We start from the raw sequence: 16,799 nt of genomic DNA, 5'->3' as shown, positions 1-16,799 counted from the left end.
ATTGTTATGCTAGCAGCTTTGGTTCCCTAGACTAATAGTGCGGTATCCTTTGTAATATATTTCCTTGATCTCCCAGCCACCAGTGTGGAGAATTTCAGCAGGTCACAAGGTGAAAAGAAGCAGCAATAAAAAAAGTTCTATGTGACACAATGAGGCGTATTTACTAAAGCAGTTGAGATTCTACACATAATAAACTGTATAAATAGCCACTTTGTCAATAGACGTCCAGTCAGGATTTCACAACCACTTCCCGGACGTCAATTGTCTATTGACTGGGCGGGAAGTGGTTAAAGTGTATTTCCACTTTTGCCGAAAAATTTGGAAAACACTTATTTTATATTTGTTACATGGTCCCATTCACATAGCATAAAAATTCTGCTTACATTTCATTTTTATTTGCTGAAAAATCCTAAAAAAATATTTCCTAGCTCCCCCCTTTTCCCTTATTTGTAATATTAAAAAAGGAACTTCACCCCCCCCCCCAGCCCCCATTTGCTTTTGCCACAATAACTCACATGCCCACTGCCCAGCAGTTCCAGTGTTATCCTGCATTGAATCGTCAATCAGCTGCTGTATACTGGGTCTTGTGTTGCCATCTCCCTCTCTGATGTCATCGGGGGCCGCCTGTTTTTTCCTGGTTCTTGCAGCACGAACCAGTGACGTCCTGCCTGATTCCCCCTCCTCCAGCTGCAGGTCAGCCCTCCACCAGCCTCCTGAGATCTGTGACATGCATATCTAAGGAGACTTCAGAAGCAGAGTGCATGTCATTTATGCCTAGATAAGAATGGGGACAGGGGGCTTGCTGTAGTGTCAAACAGGTAAATACAAAAAAAAGTACTGTTCTGTTTTTATTTTAGACTAGCTGAATACCCGGCGTTGCCCGGTCTTCCTATCTTAACCTTTTGGGGAGGAAAATCATCTATATATATAAAACTCAACGTGTGTGTGTATGTATGTATGTTCCAGCATCACGTCCAAACGGCTAAAGATATTAACATGAAACTTGGCACACATGTTACTTATATGTCAGCAACAAACATAGGATAGGTGGTTTAACCCTTACCCACCCCCATTTGCCATGGTCAGGGTTTTTCTTTAAAGTCCCATTCAACTCTATGGGAAATACATGTTACTTCATAACTTCCAAACGGCTGTACATATTTCGATAACACTTGGTCACATGTTACTTATATGTCCACTTAAACTATAGGATAGTTAATTTATCCCTTAACTACCCCCATTTGTGAGGGTCGGGGTTTTTGTTTAAAGTCTCATGCAAATCAATGGGAAATGTATGTTCCCACATAACTTCTGTACGCCTGGAGATATTTCAATAATACCTGCTACACATATTACTTATATGCCAAATAAAAATATATGACAGTTAAATTAACCCTTACCTACACCCTTATATAAAAGATGGGTATATTTATATTACTATGATTTTCCTCCCCAAAAGGTTAAGATAGGAAGACCGGGCAACGCCGGGTATTCAGCTAGTAGTAATATAAATATTTTTTTATTTTAGAGTTTGTAGCAATAGCCCTTTATAGGCAGTGTGACGAGATCCTTGCTCGCCCAGGTCCTGCTCTCCCGACACTCCGCTGCTACCAGTGAGTCAGCTTTCAGATTGCAACATCTGATGGTCCAGTCATCCAAGGTTCCGGGATCCGAATTACAGCTATGTGCCATTCGGACCCATTAAGAACAAACACCAGGCAGGCTGTATGTAAGTTCCAACAGGACTCTTTATTTTCAAGTACACAGCACACTTTTATACAGAATTTGGTACATCCCACCCCCAACAACCGCTTTCCCATTGGTCAATTGTAAAGTATGCAGTCTTCACTCAAGTCCTCCTTGACCATGCAAAGGAGGACTTGAAATTGTCAACAGGGATTGGTCCAATAGCTTGGATAGAAAGACTTGTGTATTGAGACAGAAGCCCCAGGGGGTAATCAATGTACACAATAACCCGGTCTACTTAATTACTACCTCTGAGAGGTTACATTGCTTTAGACAATAGAATGCTAATTCAATACAGCTGACAGGCTTCTAACCTTTAGAACAATCCAAAGTCCCTTAGCGTAAACACATACATCTTCAAACCTACATAATAGATTCAATTAACCTTCAATCACCAATTCTAGCCAGACGGACTGGCTCCGACACCCGCTCTTAACCTGTAGAACACAATAAAAGGTATTTCACAAGCTGGTTCTACTTAGCATTTCAAAAGCCTTGCATTGAATGTCCCTCTCCTGTGTAACAGATGTCAAGTAGAAACACTTTAATATCTCAAGGTCCATGACAGGCAGGAACTGCAAGCCCCTATACTTGAGAACGATGGGGTGACACCACTAGCACTTTCACTGCACTTCCTCCTGTGGTCACTGCTCCCAGCACACCTGACTGCAGCAGCCTGATTCACTAGCCCTCCTTGCTACATCCACAGTCCTCCCAGACTGCACCCTCACCAACCCACCCAGCTGACTTTTCCTGGATAACTCCTGGACATGTTTGCTGGCTCCTGCTGTCCTCACTTTTGTTCCCATGCCTCTGGACAGGACTCCTCTGTGTGTTGTAAAATAATGCCTCCAGCACCTGAGCCCCAGGCTCTAGGTCACCCCCCCCCAGTAGGGGGTTACCCTTAAGGACCATGACAGCCTCCTCAGCACTCCATCTCCAGCTTCCACCCGAACTCCACTGCCACTGCTGGCCCGACCCAGAGTATTTAAGAGGTGTCCTCCCCCTGCCAGCCCATTTGGCCAGGGATTGGCTGGGGCCCTCATCAATACTCCAGGCAGCTCCTCCTACCCCCCCCCATTCTTCTGGAATCTTCTCCAAGGTTCTAGCAAGTAGGGGGAAGTAGCAGAGGTGCTGCCTGCTGAGTCATCCAGCCTCCCTGAGTCACTCACCCTGACCCAGATTCAACTCAGCATGGCTCTCAGCTAAGCTAACAATTTACCTACACTACAACTAACACTGGCATAGAGGGTGCTACATAATTATTTCATGTACTCTGTATTACAAAGGCAGTTTATTTTATTTTATTTTACCTGCAACCAGATGCAGAGGACTAGACCCTCCTCCTAATTATATTTCCCTGCAGAAAGGCTGGGAAATATCTGGGTCATGTGACAGCTGCATATAGATTAGGAAAAGGGTACTTTTTTTTATTAAATTAATTACAGTGCCATCATCCACATACAGAAATAGAAGAGACAATGTAAATTAAACAGTGTGTGTGTTTAATATCACTTTAACTGTCTTACTGGTCTTGACTTTCAACCAAGAAAAATAGTAAGAGCAGCCAGTCATGTTCTGTGCATTATTTTTCAGCACATGATAGAAGATTAATACTAGAACTCTGGTTGCTGTTATGGCTAAGTGCATTTTTATTCTTTTGATGCCTTTCCATCTTTCAAATTCAATGCTTACTTATACTACAAGTAAGGGTTTGTGTTTAACTCCCCCTTCAATCACGGTACTACCTCTGTCAGACACTACTCTAAGATAGGACAAGAGTTCAAGTCTAGTTCTCCCATATGTTTCTAAACCAAAATCATTCATCTTCTATTAAATAAATTTAGCATATAAAAGGCTTTAGTTTCAGTGCCAAGTCCTGTTAAACAGATTTAAAATAATAATTATAATAATCCTTTCAGTCACGATATTGCAGTAGTCTGATTTCTAGGAAAATAAGTATTTTTAGTTGAAGATTTTTGTTGGCAACAAATGGTTTACCCTGGAAACATCGATTCACTGCAGACCTGCTTGGAATCAATAAGCTTCCTGCCTCTCTGATAGCAGCTGGAATAAGAATGTGGAGCTCTCAAGGATTTCATTTAGTAAAAACATATGTCTCTTTTGAAAATGTTGCTTTGTATTGTGACTTTATCTACAGATTGTCATTGTGTCACACCTGTATGACACTTGCACATATCCCAGAGCCACCAGAAATTATATTTGCATTTGATAAGCCATTCTGCAATCTGTCAGGCGTTAATATGACAAAAACAGAGAAGCAAGAATATATATATATATATATATATATATATATATATATATATATATATATATATATATATATATATATATATATGTATACAGGCGTATGCAAAAGTTTAGGAACCCCTGACAATTTCCATGATTATGATTTATAAATATTTGGGTGTTTGGATTAGCAATTTCATTTTGATCTATCAAATAACTGAAGGACACAGTAATATTTCAGTAGTGAAATGAGGTATATTGGATTAACAGAAAATGCCCAATATGCATCGAAATGAAATTAGACAGGTGCATAAATTTGGGCACCCCAACAGAAAAACCACATCAATATTTAGTAGAGCAGAAATAACAGCCTCTAGATGCTTCTTAGCCTGTAATGAGTGTCTGGATGAATGTATTTTGGATCATTTCTCCTTACAAAACATCTCCAGTTCAGTTGGGTTTGATGGTTGCCGAGCATTGACAGCCGCTTCAAATCACCCCACAGATGTTCAAGATATTCAGGTCTGGGGACTGGGATGGCCATTCCAGAACATTAGTGAATGGGTTATTGCACAGAAAAATTCATAATACATAAATAATATTATATATCTCAAGACACATAGATAGATGTATGAAGCAAGTGAAAAGAGTGATCAAAATAAATCAATTGATTCCACTGGAAAATAAAAGTGACAAAGTCCAAAAGATGAAAGTGCAGATACACTGCTAATGTGAGGTGTCCATTAATCCCAAGAGGAATGAAACTCCACCAAAGACTGTAGTCTGGTCTCCCAGAACTCTCACCTTAAAGCGGTGTTTCACCCTGCAGAACAACTTTTTTGCATTAAATTCGGCATAGTAGCGCAAGCTACAGTATGCCTGTCTTAATTTTTTTATCCCCGTACTCACTGTTATATCGTACATAGAAGATTTCGACTGCCCGCGGGGAATGGGCGTTCCTTTCAAGAGGAAGGGTGATTGACGGCCGGCTCTGGCACGTCACGTTCCCCGAAGACAGCCAGAGTAGGTCTCGGCTCTTCAGGGCGCCTACGCACAGACTATGCGCAGGCGCCGTGAAGAGTCAAGCCTATTTCGGCTATTTCCAGAGAAGCGTGACGCGCCAGAGCCGGCCGTCAATCACCTTCCGTCTGGATTGGAACGCCCATTCCCTGTGGGCAGTCGGAATCTTCTATGTACGATATAACAGTGAGTACGGGGATAAAAAAATTAAGACAGGCATACGGTAGCTCGCGCTACTATGCCGAATTTTATGCTAGAATAATTTTTTTTTTTTTTTATAGGGTGAACCCCCGCTTTAATGAGGGCTAAAATCAGCAATCAATGTGAAATACCACCATGCATCAATCTCCTCGATATCCCCTGGTAAAGGCAGATAGAACACTGGTCCCTTAACAGAATACCTAAATCGCTCAAGCCCGGGGAACAAGAGGGACAAATGGAAGGCATCCAATAGTGTAGTACGTAAATAAACAGGGCATTTATTGAAAACAGTTGCGCTTACATGAAAATCAATAAAAACGAGCATAAAATTGAACAGTGGCGTCCACAGCGCCTTCTCACGTCACTCCTGGTGTACGTCTGTCCACGGCCAATCCCTATGCATTACGACACGGTCACGTGTCTTCATCTGACAATTGTACACCAGGAGTGACGTGAGAAGGCGCTGTGGACGCCACTGTTCAATTTTATGCTCGTCAACATTTATCTCAAGAATCTACTGATATTGTGTGGAATCCATGCAACCCTCAACTTTAATCAGATTCCCAGTACTGGCACTGGCCACACAGCCCCACAGCATGATGGAACCTCCACCAAATTTTACGGTGGGTAGCAAGTGTTTTTCTTGGAATGCTGTGTTCTTTTGCCGCCATGCATAACGCACCTTGTTATGACCAAATAACTCAATCTTTGTTTCATCAGTCCACAGCACCTTATTCCAAAAGGAAGCTGGCTTGTCCAAATGTGCGTTTGCATACCTCTACCTCAAGCGACTGTTTGTGGCGAGTGTGCAGAAAAGGCTTCTTTCACATCACTCTCCCATACAGCTTCTCCCTGTGCAAAGTGAGCTGAATTGTTGAAGGATGCACAGTGACACCATCTGCAGCAAGTTGATGTTGTAGGTCTTTGGAGGTGGTCCGTGGGCTGTTTTTGACCGTTCTCACTATCCTTCACCTTTCCCTCTCCAATATTTTATGTGGCCTGCCACTTCTGACCTTAACAACAACTGTGCCTGTGGTCTTCCATTTCCTCACTATGTTCCTCACAGTGGACACTGACAGCTTATATCTCTGAGATAACTTTTTGGAGCCTTCCCCTAAACCATAATGTAGAACAATCTTTGTTTTAAGGTCATTTGAGAGTTGTTTTGAGGCCCCCATGTTGCCACTCTTCGGAGGAGAGTCAAAGAGAACAACAACTTGCAATTGGCCACCTTAAATACCTTTTCTCATGATTGGATGCACCTGTCTATGAAGTTCAAGGCTTAATGAGCTCACCAAACCAATTGCGTGTTCTAATTAATCAGTGCCAAGTAGTTACAGGTATTCAAATCAACAAAATGACGAGGGTGTCCAAATGTATGCACCTGTCTAATTTCGTTTTGATGCATATTGCGCATTTTCTGTTAATCCAACAAACCTCATTTCACTACTTAAATATTACTGTGACCATCAGTTATTTGATAGATAAAATTAAATTGCTGATCCAAACGCCTAAATATTTATAAATGATAATCTTGGAAATTGTCAGGGGTTCCTAAACTTTTGCATATGACTGTATATAATGTATTATGCATACATCAAGGCAAAGTAAATAAAAATTGCAGTAAATCTGCAATACATGCACATTTTGCCAAGTTTTTTTTCCCTTTGATGAATCAGCAAGTGCAAAAAAACATGCTCATTTGCAATAAAAGCACACAGGGTTTTTTGCACTTATCGAATAAGTATAATAAAATTAGTCTAATGGTATATTTAAAGACAGAAAGGGAGCTAATTAGGGATGAGCCCGCGAACAAACTATTTTTCCCGCAAACAAACCAAACATATGGGGCGTTCGCGGGAAAATCGAGCGCCACCGAACGCCCCATAATGTACTGCAAGTCCGCAGTGTATTGACGTCTGATGATTGGCTAAAGTATGTACCTAACCTGCATGCTTTGGCCAATCATAGCACACTCTGCTGGGAAAGCCATGATTGGCCAAAGGCTGGGGGTCCACCCCAAAATCCATACCAGGCCCTTTGGGTCTGGTATAGATTTTAAGGCGAATCCCGCACCAAAATGTAAAAATAAAATGACGTCGGGGTCCCCCCAAAATCCATAACTGACCCTTTACAGAGCAAGCAGCCTGGAAGGTCAGAATGGGAGGGGGGGCGAGCGAGGCCTATGTTGAGGACATGTGGCCTTGTATGGTTCAGGGGGGGCTCACGCTTGCTTCCCATCCTGTCCTTCAGGCTGCATGCTTAGATAATGGTCTGGTATGAGTTTTGGGGGGCACCCCTTAAACCAATTTTTTATTTTTAAAATTTGTTTTTTTTTTGGGGGGGGGCGTGGAGTTCCCCTTAATATTAATACCAGACCCAAAGGGCCCACTCCATTTTTTTCCCTTGGTTTTTATCTATATTTCCGGGACCTGGCAATACATTACAGCCGCAAGCAAGTTTAACCACTTAAGGACCAGAAGAATTTCCCCCTAATGACGAGGACATTCTTTGCTTTAACTGACAATTGCGGGGTCATGCAACGCTGTATCAAAACAAAATTGATATCCTTTTTTTTGCACAAATAGAACTTTCGTTTGGTGATATTTGATCACCTCTGCGGTTTTAATTTTTTGCGCTATAAAGAAAAAAATTGACAATTTTGAAGAAAATAACAATATTTTATACTATTTGCTATAATAAATATCCCCAAAATATCCCCCTGCGTAACGTAAATTGGCCGGCGTAAGCCCGCCTAATTAAAAGTAGGAAGGAAGTGGGCGTGATCCATTTAAATGAACCGTGACCCCATGCAAATGAATGGCCGAACGAACGGCGCATGCGCCGTCCCATGGACGCTTCCCAGTGCGCATGCTCAGAATCACGTCGGATCGAACGCCTAAGATACGTTGAATCACTGAACGTAACCTACGCCCAGCCCTATTCATGTAGTACTACGTAAACGACGTAAAATACAACGGCTGTTCCGACGTCCATACCTTTGCATGGGTTGCGCCACCTATATGTGGAATAACTTTACGCTGGCCGCAAGGGGCTCTTCCATTGATTTACGCGTCGAATATGTCAATGACCTAGATACGCCGATTCACGAACGTACTTTTCACGTAAGTACTGCGCCTTACGTAAACGGCGTAGATTACAGCGACGGGCGCAAGTACGTTCGTGAATCGGCGTATCTAGGTCATTGACATATTTAACGCGTAAATCAATGGAAGAGCCCCTTGCGGCCAGCGTAAATATGCGCCCAAGATATGACGGCGTAGGAAACTTACGTCGGTCGTATGAAGCCAAATTTCAGGCGTATCTTACTTGCAGAATCAGGCGCAGAGATACGACGGCGCATCCGTGCACTTACGCGCCGTATCAGTAGATACGTTGGCGTAAGTGCTTTCAGAATCCGGGCCACAGCGTCTACAAAATAGGGGATAGATTTGTAATTTTTATTATTTTTTTACTAGTAATGGCGTTGATCTGTGATTTTTAGCGGGACTACAACATTGCAGCGGACAGATCAGACACTTTTGACACATTTTTGGGAGCAGTAACAACAGCGATCAGTGGTATAAAAATGCTACTGTGTAAATGTCACTGGTAGTGAAGGGGTTAACACTAGGGGGCGATCAAGGGGTTAAATGTGTTCCCTGCTAAGTGTTTCTAACTGTATGGGGATGTGACTTACTAGAGGAGAAGCCAAATCGCTGTTCCTACTTAGTAGGAACAGACGACCTGTCTCGCCTCTCCTGACAGAATGGGGATTTGTGTGTTTACACACACACATCCCTGTTCTGGCTCTCGTTCCCATGATTGCGTGTGGCCTGAAATTTTGCTGCAGGAGTGTAAAACAAATCAGACAGATGTGCTACTTTACAGGCAGACTAAGGGGACCCTCAGGCACGATATTTAAAGGAATATTTCATGTTTATTGTTTCACTTTAAGCATTCTTAAAATCACTGCTCCTGAAAAACGATTGTTTTTAAAACTTTTTTGCATTGATACATGTCTAATGGGGCAGTACCCGGATCCACATACACTTTTTTGGCAATAACTTGCATATAAGCCTTTAAAATTAGCACTTTTGCTTTTTCATGTTCGTGTCCCATAGACTTTACCAGTGTTCGCATGTTCGCACACATTTTTTTGCCTGTTCGCATGTTCTGGTGCGTACCGAACCGGGGGTGGGGGGGGTGTTTTTTATCTCAACCCCAGAGCTAATATAAAAAGCTAATTGTCAGGCCCCGTACACACGACAGAGGAACTCGACGTGCTTGGCACGTCGAGTTCCTCGTCGAGTTTTGGGATGAAGCCGCCGAGGAGCTCGGCGGGCCGGCTTCTCCCATAGAAGAACGAGGACAACGAGAAAATAGAGAACATGTTCTCTATTTTCTCGTCGAGTTCCTCGGCGGCTCCATCGAGCCAAAACTGTACAGACGACAGAGATTCTCGGCAGAATCCGGGTTTTGACCGAGTTTCTCGGTGAATTCTGCCGAGAATCTCTGTCGTGTGTACGAGGCCTTAGGGTTTACATACAGTTAAATGTATAAAGAAGTCCTAACAATGAACTTCTATATCTATTAAATATACCATTAAAAGTGTTTTGTTTAACAATATCTGTTTAATAAATGCAAAAAAAAAAACCTGCTGATCCTGACAGAAATTCAACACTGTCCTGTGTGCTGTGCACAACACTCTCTCACTATACTGTATTTATGGAGGAAAAGCTTTGTCATCCTAGGACAGGGGAGATTTGGATGTTTTAGACATTTGGAGCCTGTAACTGTGTCATACTTATTTGATGAAAGACCAGTCAGTGGACAGGACCACCATATGCGGATTATGGTCCCAGTTTGGGTTGTTAAAGGATCACTAAAGGAATTTTTTTTTTTTAGCTAAATAGCTTCCTTTACCTTACTGCAGTACTGGTTTCATGTCCTTATTGTTCGTTTTTGCTTTGAAGTTGCTGTAATTCTGCTCTGATCTCCACACTTCCTGCTTGTCTGGCTCCTTATGAAAAATCTCATGGCAGCTTTTCACTGTGGTCCAAGCTGTGTGTCTAAAACTCCTCAGAACCAATCAGATTCATTTTAAAAACAAAACACTGCCCTGGATTTGTTTGTTTTTGTTCTGTGGGTCTCTTTACTTCACAGAAACATGAAACCAGTTTAAAACCGAAAGTGAAACTAGAGGCACATTATATGATTGAATTTAATCTATTTTTAATCATTTTTAAAAGGAATCAGTTAACTTTTATGTCTCTATACCCTGTAAACAGTCATTTCAGCAAAACATTTTTTTTCCTTTAGTGACCCTTTAAGCTCATAAAGGTGGGTGAGGTCTGCTGGGATCTGCACTCCTAGGTTCTTGATCACTTTAAAGCCCATTTAAAGGGGAAGTTGTCTGAAAGATGTTGTCTGTCACCTTTGGGGAGACAGATGTCAGGGGTTTTAGATGTAGAGGATATACTGTAGATCCATACAGGGGCCGATTTTTTGGTGTTGTTTGCCTATTAAAATACCTTTTTATAGCCCAAATTGTTCTGGGATATAGGGCAAGGATGGGCAGGCATGACATGCCCAATTAAAAATGTGTATTGGATTGAATTTAGATCCATCAATGTGGACTGCTGCAGTTAGGGAATAGATGGCCATAGTTTAATCAAGTAAAATCCCTAATCAAGGCAATTTGCCTTCAGCATTTATAGAGAGAGGGCAAAGGTGATGTTTTTATTTAGCAGCGTAATTAATAAGGGTAATGGCCCATATGATACTATCCTGTGCCTCTCTTAGGTGTTCTGTATGAATTAGGAATGGCGTGTCAGTGTCAGTTTGGATAACTTTGGCATAGATCTGTGGATCAACACTAATAAGTGATAACTAGAACATTGGGTGCAGTTCTTTTGTTTTTTATCGTTCATTATGATGTGTGTTTCTCTAAGAAATGGTGTCTGTGGCAAATTAGCATTATAATCATGAATAAACCCCAAACTTTTACCTGAAAATAGGGAGGATGTAGAGTACTTAAATTCAAGCTAGTTAATGAGTGCAGACAGAGTATCAATGGCAGACTGAGACAAAGGGGGGGGAGGGGGTTGATGGACCTAATTTATCCTGCAGATTAGGTAGGCAACCAGAAGGGAAGTTAAAGTTGGGGTGGGGGTGAATATTACAAGGCTGTATGATATTCTTGAAATGCTGAGGTTAAGTCATGAGGGCTGTTAACTACATTTCTCTTTTGGTTCAGTATTGTTTGGCACAGAGGCATAGATAAGAGGATAAGGATGACCAAATCCCTCCCAGAGCGTCTGTGGTGCAGCTCAGCTGACAGTGGTCCGGGGAACTAAAGCAGGAGCCAAATCACTCCTGCACTTTGTGTTACACACTCATAACCTTTGCGTTGCAAATGTTATACACTCCTGACTCCTGCTCCCTGTGCCTTATGCACACTTGACCCTTGAGCTCTGTGAGACCTGCACTCCTGACCTCTGTGCTCTGTATGTTTTATACCACTGATCCCTGCACACTGTGTGTTACGCATCCCTGACCCCAGTACTATGTACATTACACACTCCTGACCCCTGCTTCTTGTTTTAGCCTTTGGCTTTTGTTAGTATGTACTCATTGGTTTTCTTTCATTCATACAATTATATTTGGTAATGCGCTAGGCCTTTGTGCCCTTTTGTTTTGTTGATGTTTATATGCCAAGATTCCAGGGTCTGAAGAGGACAGTATTGGAGTAGCTTATCAATTCTCAATGGGAGCTATCAGAATGGTCATCTACAACAGCTCGTTGTGTGTGATAGGCACTCCTGACCTCTGCACTCTGTGTGTTACGCACTTCTGACCCCTGTGTCCTGTGTAATGTATTTTAGGTTTCACCCACTGTTGGTGAAATTTGCCACAGTGTGCTTCGTGTGCTGTCTACTTTTTTTCCCCTACATCTACTAGGCTGAACCCCCCCCCCTCCCCCCAAAAAAATATCTATAGCCTTGAGGAACAACATTGTTAAATGCACATTTGTTTGTCCTGAAAAGTCGATGTGTGTTGGTTTCATTGCATGAACAGTGAGTATCTAATTCTTTGTGCAAAATTTCAGTGGAAATCAAATTTGTGCTTTCTCTAAGGCAGTCCATAGCCCTTTATGGGTTTTTTTCCGAACCATCCCTTGGTAGGTTTTGATAGCTTGCTTCAGATCATTATCAGGTTGAATGGCTCATTTCCGATTCATATTCAACTTTTGGACAGATGGTCTCACATGCTGAGATCCTCTTCTCTGCCACTACCACTAAGGTCTCGTTCCGCCATGTTTTTGTGTGACATCATCAGGAGGAAGCTGCCGGCTCTTCTGGGCTAAGCTAGATGGCCTGCCAATGTGCCACTAGGCATGCCCCCTCCTCCTTTTGTGAATTAAGGGCTATGCCTCCTGGGGCACTTAGCGTGCACATCCCAGATGGCACAGTGAGCAATGGACTAGGTAATTGACATGAATGGAGAGTTTGACTGAAACCTATTCATTGAAAAAAATGTAAACAAAAAAAGAGAGATATATTTACATAGCGGAGAGGAGGAGGGTTGAGGAGGAGTAGTGGTTTTATTTTTTTAGGTTGAAGATTTACCTTAAAGGGATTGTAAAGGTACAATTTTTTTTCCTAAATAGCTTCCTGTACCTTAGTACAGTCCTCCTTCACTTACCTCATCCTTCGATTTTTCTTTTAAATGTCCTTATTTCTTCTGAGAAATCCTTACTTCCTGTTTTTCTGTCTGTAACTCCACACAGTAATGCAAGGCTTTCTCCCTGGTGTGGAGTGTCGTGCTCGCCCCCTCCCTTGGACTGCAGGAGAGTCAGGACGCCCACCAACACACAGCTCCTTTCTCTATCTGCAACGTAGAGAGCGTCCTGACTCTCCTGTAGCCCAAGGGAGGGGGCGAGCACGACACTCCACACCAGGGAGAGCACATTATGAAATACTTACCCTAGAAAGAAGCCCTTCAACGGTGTGCTGCCACCACTGACAGGGCTTTCATCTTCACCCGGTTTTCCTTCTGGGTTTTGCGGGCTCCAGCAGCTTGGCCAAGCCGTGATGACGTCACAGCATGAATCACGGCACAGAACCCTGAAGGAATGGAATGGGTATGCCATTTCTTCAGAGCACATGTGCCATCTCCGGCTGCCAAAAGAGCAAATATCTCCTAAACTGTGCACGTTTATAGAATATTAATTTTACCTACAGCTAATCTTTAGTATAAGCTTACCTGTAGGTAAAAATCACAAAGTGGACTCTAGACACCACTCTAGGGCCTATGTACACTGCAACTCAACAGCATTTGAGCTTTTATTTCTCTGCCTAAAAGCTTTTTCACAAACCCTCCCTCCCCTCAGATAATTTTTCATATTTTTTTTGTGTTTTCACACTTTTTCATGTTTTTCGTGCTTCTTTATGCTTTTTTCTGCTTGAAAACCACCTCTCAAAAACGTGAGTTTAGTGGGGGGAAGGGGGGTGGGTTCTGCCTGTAAGCTCATATGCCTCTAAACTCATGAAAATGCCGTTGTTTGCATGGACACATTGGCTAATATGGAGGGGAGTTTCCAGGCTGAAAAAAATTAGAGCGGCTTTTCCCTTTCAATAATATCTTTTTAAATACCTAAACTTTTACAAACGGTAAAACCCAAGTAATTGAAGAAATTACACTTGCATACTTTCACTTTGTGCTACACTGAAAAGTATTTGTGCTGGAAATGATTTACATATGCTGAAGCTATGCATATAAGAATTTGTTTTCAATGTGTGTCTTATCACCATCTCTATTGGCTAATAAAAAAAGAAGAAAAGAAGCCAATCTACCATCAGTGGTGAGTTGTGGATTGCTTTGTGCTCACTTCTGCATGCCTCAGTTTCACCCAGAACAATGTGATCTTGTGTACTAATCCATCAATGGAGTCGCGGATGGCTGTGAAAAATGATGGTCATTCCAGGAACCAGCTAATTGTTGTACTGGAAAGCTCGTAGGTCATTCTGTGCCATCAAACTTCATGGTCTGTTCATTAGAACTGCTTATTTTACAAAAGAGAATAGCATTAGGAAGTAGGAAAGTAGGAAAGGTCTTATTGTATTATATATAATGGGTGCGGAATAGATTAGTTCTAAGTTAGTTCTTCTTGTATCTACAATGCTCAGTTTATTTAACAAATTGAATATATTTTTCAGTTTATCGTACTGAGACACATAAAAAGTAAAAGTAAACTGACCTTAACAGAAACACAGGGCCAGATTCACATACATTTAGATAGGCGCAGCATATCAGAGATACGCTACGCCGCTGTAACTTACTTTTTCATTCTTTGAATCCACAAAGAATTTGCGCCGTAAGTTACGGCGGCGTAGTGTATCTCTCGGCTCGTAATTCAAATTGGCGGGTAAGGGGCGTGATTCATTTAAATGAAGCGCGTCCCCGCGCCGATTGAACTGCGCATGCTCCGTTTTGAAATTTCCAGCCGTGCTTTGCGCGAAACGACGTCGCAACGACGTCATTTTTTGAACTTAGACGTGACTTACACCCATCCCTATTCACAGAAGACTTACGCAAAGAAAAAAATTCAAATGTCGATGCGGGAACGACGGCCATACTTAACATGGCAAGTCTATCTATACGCTGCAAAATAGCAGCTTTAACTATAAGCCGGAAAAAGCCGACTAGAGATGACGTAAGAGAATGCGACGGCCGCGCGTACGTTCGTGGATCGTCGGAAAAAGCTTATTTGCATACCCGACGCGGAAAAGGACGCGAACTCCACCCAGCGGACGACAAAGTATTGCATCTATGATCCGAAGGCGTACGAAGCTTCGTATGCCTGTCGGATCGAACCCAGATGCCGTTGTATCTTGGTTTGAGGATTCAAACTAAAGATACGACGCGGGTAATTTGAAAGTACGCCGGCGTATCAGTAGATACGCCGGTGTACTCTCTCTCTGAATCTGGCCCACAGTGTCTGCCAGTGCTGACGTCTCCTGAAAATGCTTATTGCCTGGTCACCATGCAAATGTATTTATTTGTTTTACTGACCCAACACATTTATGGAGATGAGTCTTCTGACTTTTCTATCCCTGCCCTGATCTGCAGACATTTTTATTTTAATGACTTATGCCGCGTACACACGACTGTTTTTCATATCATGGAAAAAAACAAAGTTTTTCTCGACGTGATTCTTGTCGAGCCTGCCTTGCATACATACAATCATGAAAAAAAAATGCTCGAGCAAAGCATGGTGATGTACAACACGTACGACGGCATTATAAAGGAGAAGTTCTATTCGAATGGCGCCACCCTTTTGGATTGATTATGTAAGTTTCCCTTCTCATAACTTGCTTCTGAGCATGCACATTTTTTCCCCGTCGTTAAAGCCTACACACGACCATTTTTCACGACGAGAAAAACAACATGAAAAACAACGAGAAAAAATAGAGCAGGTTCTAAATTTTTAATGGCCATTTTTCTAGTTGAGAAAAATGCTCTGGAGCCTACACACGACCGTTTTTAATGACCAACTTAAAAAATTGCATTTTTCTCGTCATGAAAAATGATCGTGTGTTCGCGGCATTAGAGCAGTGTTTCTCAACCCTTTTTCATTAAAGGCCCCCTTTAAAATTCTGCACAACCTTGAGGCACCCCTTTCTAAAATGTAAAAAAACTATAGTTTTACCTAATACAGCAACATCCACAAGCTTAGGACACCCACCCTTAGAGGTGATGCAAACGCACATTTACAAGCTGGTAATGATTAGTATTCCAGTGTTTATTTTTCCTCAGTTTCTCTCCCTCACTCGGCTAATGTGACCCCAGTACTGATGGAGAGTGGCAGAAATATCCCTTAATTTGGCAGTTAGTGGAGAAGTGTCCTTACATTGGTAGTCCGTTAAGATTGGCCTCCTTAAATTGGTAGTCAATGGAGAAGCATGTCTTAAATTGGTACTCCATGGAGATTGGCCTCCTTACATTGTTAGTCAGTGGAGAAGTGTGTCTTAAATTGGTATTCCATGGAGATTGACCTCCTTACATTGGTAGTCAGTGGAGAAGCATATCTTAAATTGGTACTCCATGGAGATTGACCTCCTTACATTGGAAAACAGTGGAGAAGCGTGTCTTAAATTGGTATTCCATGGAGATTGGCCTCCTTACATTGGAAGTCAGTGGAGAAACATGTCTTAAATCGGTACTCCATGGAGATTGGCCTCCTTAAAGTGGTAGTCAATTGAGAAGTGCTGTTGCCATTGGTAATTAGTGGAACATACTCCTTTACTTACACTGGTGAGAGCCCAATTATACTCAAGGAGAGAGCCTCATTATAGTGAAGTATCCACATATTTTTCAAACTTAAATGTGAAAAGTGTTTATCAACATTCTTTTAAAAAGGGCAGTTCAGCCATTTACAGGTGGGCTCAATTTGGTAAATGAAGCTTATTGCCAGTTCAGGCTTCTGTAATTGGGCTTTACTGTAAAGTGTAAGTATAGCACTTGGGCATCAGTTACATAGTTAGAGTAAATGGCACCTGGGGCAGATTATTTTTTAA

At 42.1% G+C, this 16,799-nt stretch overlaps 1 protein-coding gene across 2 annotated transcripts in view; it reads left to right on the top strand.

Annotated features, from left to right (window-relative positions):
* The window catches only part of LOC120936548 (glypican-5-like), a 349,040-nt gene that overhangs the window by 109,058 nt on the left and 223,183 nt on the right, over positions 1–16,799 (top strand). The gene's annotated exons all lie outside the window — the stretch shown is intronic.

The sequence above is a fragment of the Rana temporaria genome, chromosome 4 (assembly GCF_905171775.1).
Source record: "Rana temporaria chromosome 4, aRanTem1.1, whole genome shotgun sequence".
Classification (NCBI taxonomy): domain Eukaryota; kingdom Metazoa; phylum Chordata; class Amphibia; order Anura; family Ranidae; genus Rana; species Rana temporaria.
This window is presented reverse-complemented; position numbering and strand designations above follow the sequence as displayed.